Here is a 5680-nt window from a genome sequence, read left to right on the forward strand (position 1 = left end):
ACACCCACAAACCCCTGCCTCCTGCACCCATTTCTCCCGGGAAGTGGTGAACAAAGATAATAGGCACCCTGTCTTTAGAAATGGCTTCAGCTGAAATTGTAAACGGGTTTACCCATCCAAGACAGAATTCTGCTCCTAACCCCTTCTGTGGTGGCTTCACAAATCAAAAGATTGACAAAAATGGGGTAGAAAAGAGAAGTACATTTCCATATGTAGAAATGACATCAAATGTAACTTACGCAACATTAAGATGATTATGTGATAACAATACTCACTGTATCATCAGGCTCAGAAAGGTGTCGGTCATTTTAGACATTGCTTAACTTTGCTTCTTTTAACCCTATACAAAACACTTCCCTGTTGCTGCTTATAGCTTTCCATACTGTATAAAAAGGATGAAACTATGTGATTGCTTATCAAAAGAATATTTATTTATCGGCTCTTTATTGGTTTGTTTGAATTTCCCATATCAGCATTAAACATCTAATATAGGAAAGGCGGACACTATTAATCATTTTTACTAATCGTAGATACCAAGATATATGAATATAGTTAGAAGAGGCTGAATTTGTCATCTCCAGCTTCTTTTATACTGCTCAGCAGACTTCTATATCTCAATTACTGTCATCTTTTATTCATTTCCCCCCCCAAACCAATCTCTATGAAACAGAAAGTCTGGTCTCCCTGAAGAGGGAACACGTGAAGTAAATGTCTTGGAAAATTGAATTGATCAGGACGCCATGCTTTCTCTTTGATGGAGAACCTGCTCTCACCAAATGGTAATCCATGTTCACTCGGTATGGGACACCCACCTCTGCCGCCATCAACGCCAAATGTTCTCATCATGGAGGCCTTGTTCTCAGCTGAGGAATATTAAAGACAAAAGGCACCCATTTTAGGATCAGTGAAGAAGTGGAAGGACCCCATCTTTATACTTTGTTGCCTACTGTCAGAATATTTCCATTCTAGTTTTGCATGTTAAGTGCATTGCCTTAAAATATAAATGTATGTTTCTTGTGAGTGAGGATAGGCAGTCCTCTAATGCTTATCTTATGGGCATTATGGAATTGTGTTCCAACCCATTCTAGACAAAATGTGCTGCAAATGCTTTTCCCGCGTCATCAGTTCATCCATCCTAGATTTTATAAGATACATTGATAATCACATCTCATTGGCCAATTGGATAACAGAGAAGATGTCCCGAGCGTCCTAGGAATGAGTTACATACAGAATTCCAGGACAAGTATTCAATAAATCAACATGTGGACCATTCGTGCAAGCTACTTCCTCTAATGATTCTGCACAATAAACTGTTTGGCTTTTAATGTAATATGGGGACTTCATCTTTGGCTTTTTGATATAATATGGGGACTTCATCTTACAAGCGATCAAGCTATTGACTTAAAGATATATCAAAAATATTTTCGGAATGCCCTTGGTAAGAAGTAGCAGACTCAGGCATAAGGAGTAAAAAGAACACAAAAGGGGTAGTATTGCTACTATAAGGCTCAGCCCAAGTGCTTCCTCAAGGAGAGCAGACCATTTCTGTTGTATTGGGGAACCTTCCTCCTAAAGCTCAAGGAATGTATCCCAAAGTTAGCTGCCCATTAAGTTGTCAAGGAAGAAAAAAACACACTCACACAGAGGGGACTGTTTCATAAAATATGCTTAATTGTATATTTAGGACAAAAAATGAAATTTCCTTATAAACACCTGCATGTGCAAGACATTACCGGACTGCAAATGAAAACATAGATTGGTGTCATAGACAGAGGAACAGCATCAATCATATTCTAGTGTAGTTAAAAGGAAAGACAAATTCACACCATAAACTAAAAGAAAAGCATATATATTGAGTACACCTCTTGGTTTTGCACCTAGGATTATTAAGTTGTGTGTCCAGATTCCAAGTATCTGGTGTATAAATTTAGGTTAAATTACTTAGTACATCATGAATTGTTCAAGTACCTAGAAAGTTCTAGTGTTCATACATCTAACCGATAAATTTTGCAGAAAGAAATGTGTATAAAATGATTCTGATAATCATATGCCAACGTCGCCGGGGGTGAGATATGGTCAAACCACCAAATGCTGTTTGAATCACATTGAAAAGTCAATCAAAAATGCCCATGGCATTGGGCTAGTAGTTCCCCCTTGCATGTACTGGACGTTTCGGCGGCAGTACCATCCGTCTTGAGACTGAGTAAGAGGGATCGCTTATTTTTTCATCATAGTAGCCGCCTTCTTCAGGGCAATAAAACAGCCCCTGTAACAAACAAAAAAAGGAAAAAATAAATATACTATCCTCTTGGTACAGTGTGTTTCCTTTCTTGACATTGCTAGGCAAATTGGCAAGGGAAAAGGAAGCTAAGAAACGAAAGATATCTTACATGAACAAAATTTAGTGAAAGCTGAGCTGGTGAAGGGTCAGGGTAAGTGAATAAAAAACGTATACATCTGACACACTGGGGTGGACGTGATAAGTAAGAGTCTCACCACAGATATCTAGTAGGAACTCTCTTCGAATTGCATGCTTTCAGGCCGGAAGAATGCAATTAGCGGGACCACTTGTTGCAGACTGGCGTGAGTGGGATGCGCTGAGGGAGGCTGCATCCAGGGTCATCAGTCACTGAGTAAATGAAGGGGGGAACAAAACAGAGGGGGAGAAAAGGATATGAGTTCAAGTTGTGAGTACCCCCTCTGAAATAAAGCAGGCAAAGGGGAAAGGAAACCTCTGCCTGAGTGTCCTACAGCGCTGGACTCCAGGACTAGAACCGGAACCAGGTGGACACGTAAGCAGAAAAGTCGAGAGGACGGTGGACTTTCAGAAATGAGTACCTGGTGGAAGCCAGTGTGCAAGCGGTCTCCCATGTCGTCTCCCCAAGGTGTTGACCGGTGGAGTGGGACGCACTTGGTGTCCAATTGCTTGAGGCAGCCACAGTCCTCAGATCACCGAACCGTTGTGTGCTGCCTGGCAAGAGAAGGAAGGAAAAGAATTGGGGTTGGGAGATCGGTTTGGCTGTGGACGGAGCATGCTTGAAATGCCAAGATGAACTGGCTGCTCTAATGTGCGTCAATCCAAATACCTTAGGGGAAGCGTATCTGTGTGTGGGCTGGTGTAGCTCCGCTGTGGTAGGCAGTCCTGCACTGGTGAACTGCCTCAGAGTTCTGCTGTGCTGTGCAGAAGTCTGCAGCTCAGCTCTGCCACGGCCGTGCAGCGTACACAGAGTGTGCAGTCGCGAAGTGCCGAAAGCTAGGACTGGGTGGGATAAAGTGGGTGTGTGTGAGTCACCCAATCGGGATCCTCGATGTCCAGTGTTGCGATTGGTTGGATGTGTTCTGAGTGCGGAAGCAATCCTTTCCACAGCTGATGAGCCCTGGAGGGGCGCGTCATCCATAGTCCAATCACGGTCTAGTGGCAGAAAATGGAGGCCATGATTGGTTGTATAGCTCACCGGCAGGAAGTGTGTATGCGTACCCGGGTCCGTAGCCCTCGGTAGTATGCGAACACTAAGAGCTATGTTAGACTCGCCTGGATGTGCTGGTTAGTCGAAATGTTTTGGGAAATATAATGTGGCTCAAAATGAAGTGAGCAGGCGTGTGGTAGAGTCCTGTGTGTCTTCATACCATATTGAAGCCCGATCTGGAAAGGAGGAGGATGGGGGTGGGGGGGAGAGAAGTGGGGGAGTGCAAGCGGGGGAGGGGGAAAGATAGGGGAAAAGAAGGAGATGGGGAGAAAAGGAAGGGGGAGGGGAAAGTGGGGGGAAAAAAGGGGGGAAAAGAAGGGAGAAGCCCCCCCTGGATCCTGTTGTCCTGGTGCCTGCGGATTACTGACTTCAGAGCACCGGAATAGGAAGTGGAGGTAATGAGTCCACTGCTGGTTCAGTCTGGCAAGATAAGCCTGGAACAGCAGGTCAGAAGACTGTATCCGGCCAAACTAGTCACATACCGCCTTAGTGCGGGAAATGTTGTTGTTCATTTAGCCCGTGGGTCACAGAGTCCATTCTGTGTATCCACCTGCATTCCAGATCCAGGAGTCTTCCTTGGATATTGGGGCCACTCCGGACCTGTTCAATGACCCACCATTTAATGTCCTGTGGGCTGTGCCTGTGTTCTGTGTAGTGTTGTACTAAAGGGGATGTAAGATTCTTGCACCGGATCCGTGACTGGTGTGCAGAAATCCGTGTTCCTACATTGCGCATCGTTTGACCAACATAGCGTAGTTGGCAGGGGCACTCGATGCAGTATACAACTTGGTTAGTTTTGCAATTCGATACATCGCTCAAAATCCACGTTTTTGCTCCGAAATGAAACTGTTGTATTTTGGATGTGAATTGGCAAACCGAGCATGACCTGCAAGGATAGTGTCCTTTGAGAGGTTGAAGGTTCCAAAGGTTCCCTTGATTCAGTTTTTGGATGTACATAGAGTGTACCAGATGTTCTCTTAAGTTCCGAGCCCTCTTGAAAGCAAATCTGGGTTTTTGTAGATCGGGCAAACAGAGTGTGGCTATGGCCAGTATTTGTGGATAATCTTTTTGATTTCGAATGCATGTTGGCTGTGGGTTATCACACACGTGATGGGGTCATCCCCTGTTTTGGGTGTTTTTGGGGTAAGAAGTGAGTCGCGGCATGTGAACCTTGCCCTTTTTAAAGATCTTGACACCAATTTCTTTGGGTATCCTGTTTCACCCAGTCTGTCACTCAAAAGGCTAGCGTTGTGGTAAAAGTCATCCAAAGAGGTACAGTTTCTTCGGATCCTTAAAAATTGTCCATATGGTAGATTTTCTTTGATGTGTTGAGGGTGGTCACTGTCAAAGTGCAGAAGGGTATTGCGATCTGTGGGTTTGCGGAAAGTGTTGCAAGCTAATCTGCCTTGATTGTGTCCAATGGTAAGATCTAAAAAATGAATAGTGGTGTTGCTGTGTTCCATCGTGAATTGGATATCTAGGCTAAGATAGCACAGAATATCACCCCCCCCCCCCCCGCACTAGCCTATCTGGAATAGAGCTTTCCCACTCTAGTGTAGCAGCTCAGACACTGAAATTGCCACAGGAAGGTTTCATTTCATGAGCGTCATGAAAGTGCAATGGGTGGAATGACTGAAAGAGAAAGAGGGAAGTGGATTGAAATGACGACGAACATTAATGAAGATATCGTTACTTGTGGCAGGAGATGCAATGAGCACATTCACACAACAATGGGGTGTACACCCTGTGCTTGAGCTACATGGGGGGCGTTCTATAGTCTGACATTACTGAATTACAGACATGGCTATGAATTGAGAATTAATGAAAGTTGGGATGTATCAAAAAAACATCATTAAGATTCCCCCGATATTACCCTGATAATGTCAACGAACTAGACATGCAGTGACAATGATCTACCCATGCCTGTGGTATTCCCCCGGTATTACAGTGATAATTCAAAAATTCTTGAAAAAGCAAAAATTCTTCCCTGCCCTCACAGGTCCTCACCAAGTACCCCCTTCTTCTTTTCACGGTGCCTCCACTCCCTTTAGTTGCTTTTTCCCCTCCCTAGCCCTCTCCCGTTACCCCCTATCACTCTTCATTTTGTGTGATGCAGTTTCATTCGTTGTAGCCACCATAATCTCACAGGGTTCCCCCGGTATTACCCTGATAATGTGAAAACATCTGAACTGTAACTGGCTCTCCTGACCATC

The 5680-nt window shown here is 44.3% G+C and overlaps 1 long non-coding RNA gene across 2 annotated transcripts; it reads right to left on the bottom strand.

Moving 5' to 3' along the window:
- Positions 1–409: 409 nt before the first annotated feature.
- On the bottom strand, positions 410–3491 carry LOC138521806 (uncharacterized). 2 transcript variants are annotated; one of them, XR_011283129.1, is made up of 5 exons: positions 3087–3491; positions 2839–2971; positions 2497–2629; positions 1969–2266; positions 410–863 (listed from the first exon to the last, which is right to left on the bottom strand). It is a non-coding gene; the product is annotated as an uncharacterized lncRNA (long non-coding RNA). The 2 variants fall into 2 exon arrangements; XR_011283128.1 differs by lacking the exon at positions 410–863 and having other exon boundaries at positions 1649–2266; positions 3087–3480.
- Positions 3492–5680: the final 2189 nt, after the last annotated feature.

This window comes from Ambystoma mexicanum, chromosome 13 (genome assembly GCF_040938575.1).
Source record: "Ambystoma mexicanum isolate Mex_15411 chromosome 13, UKY_AmexF1_1, whole genome shotgun sequence".
Classification (NCBI taxonomy): Eukaryota; Metazoa; Chordata; class Amphibia; order Caudata; family Ambystomatidae; genus Ambystoma; species Ambystoma mexicanum.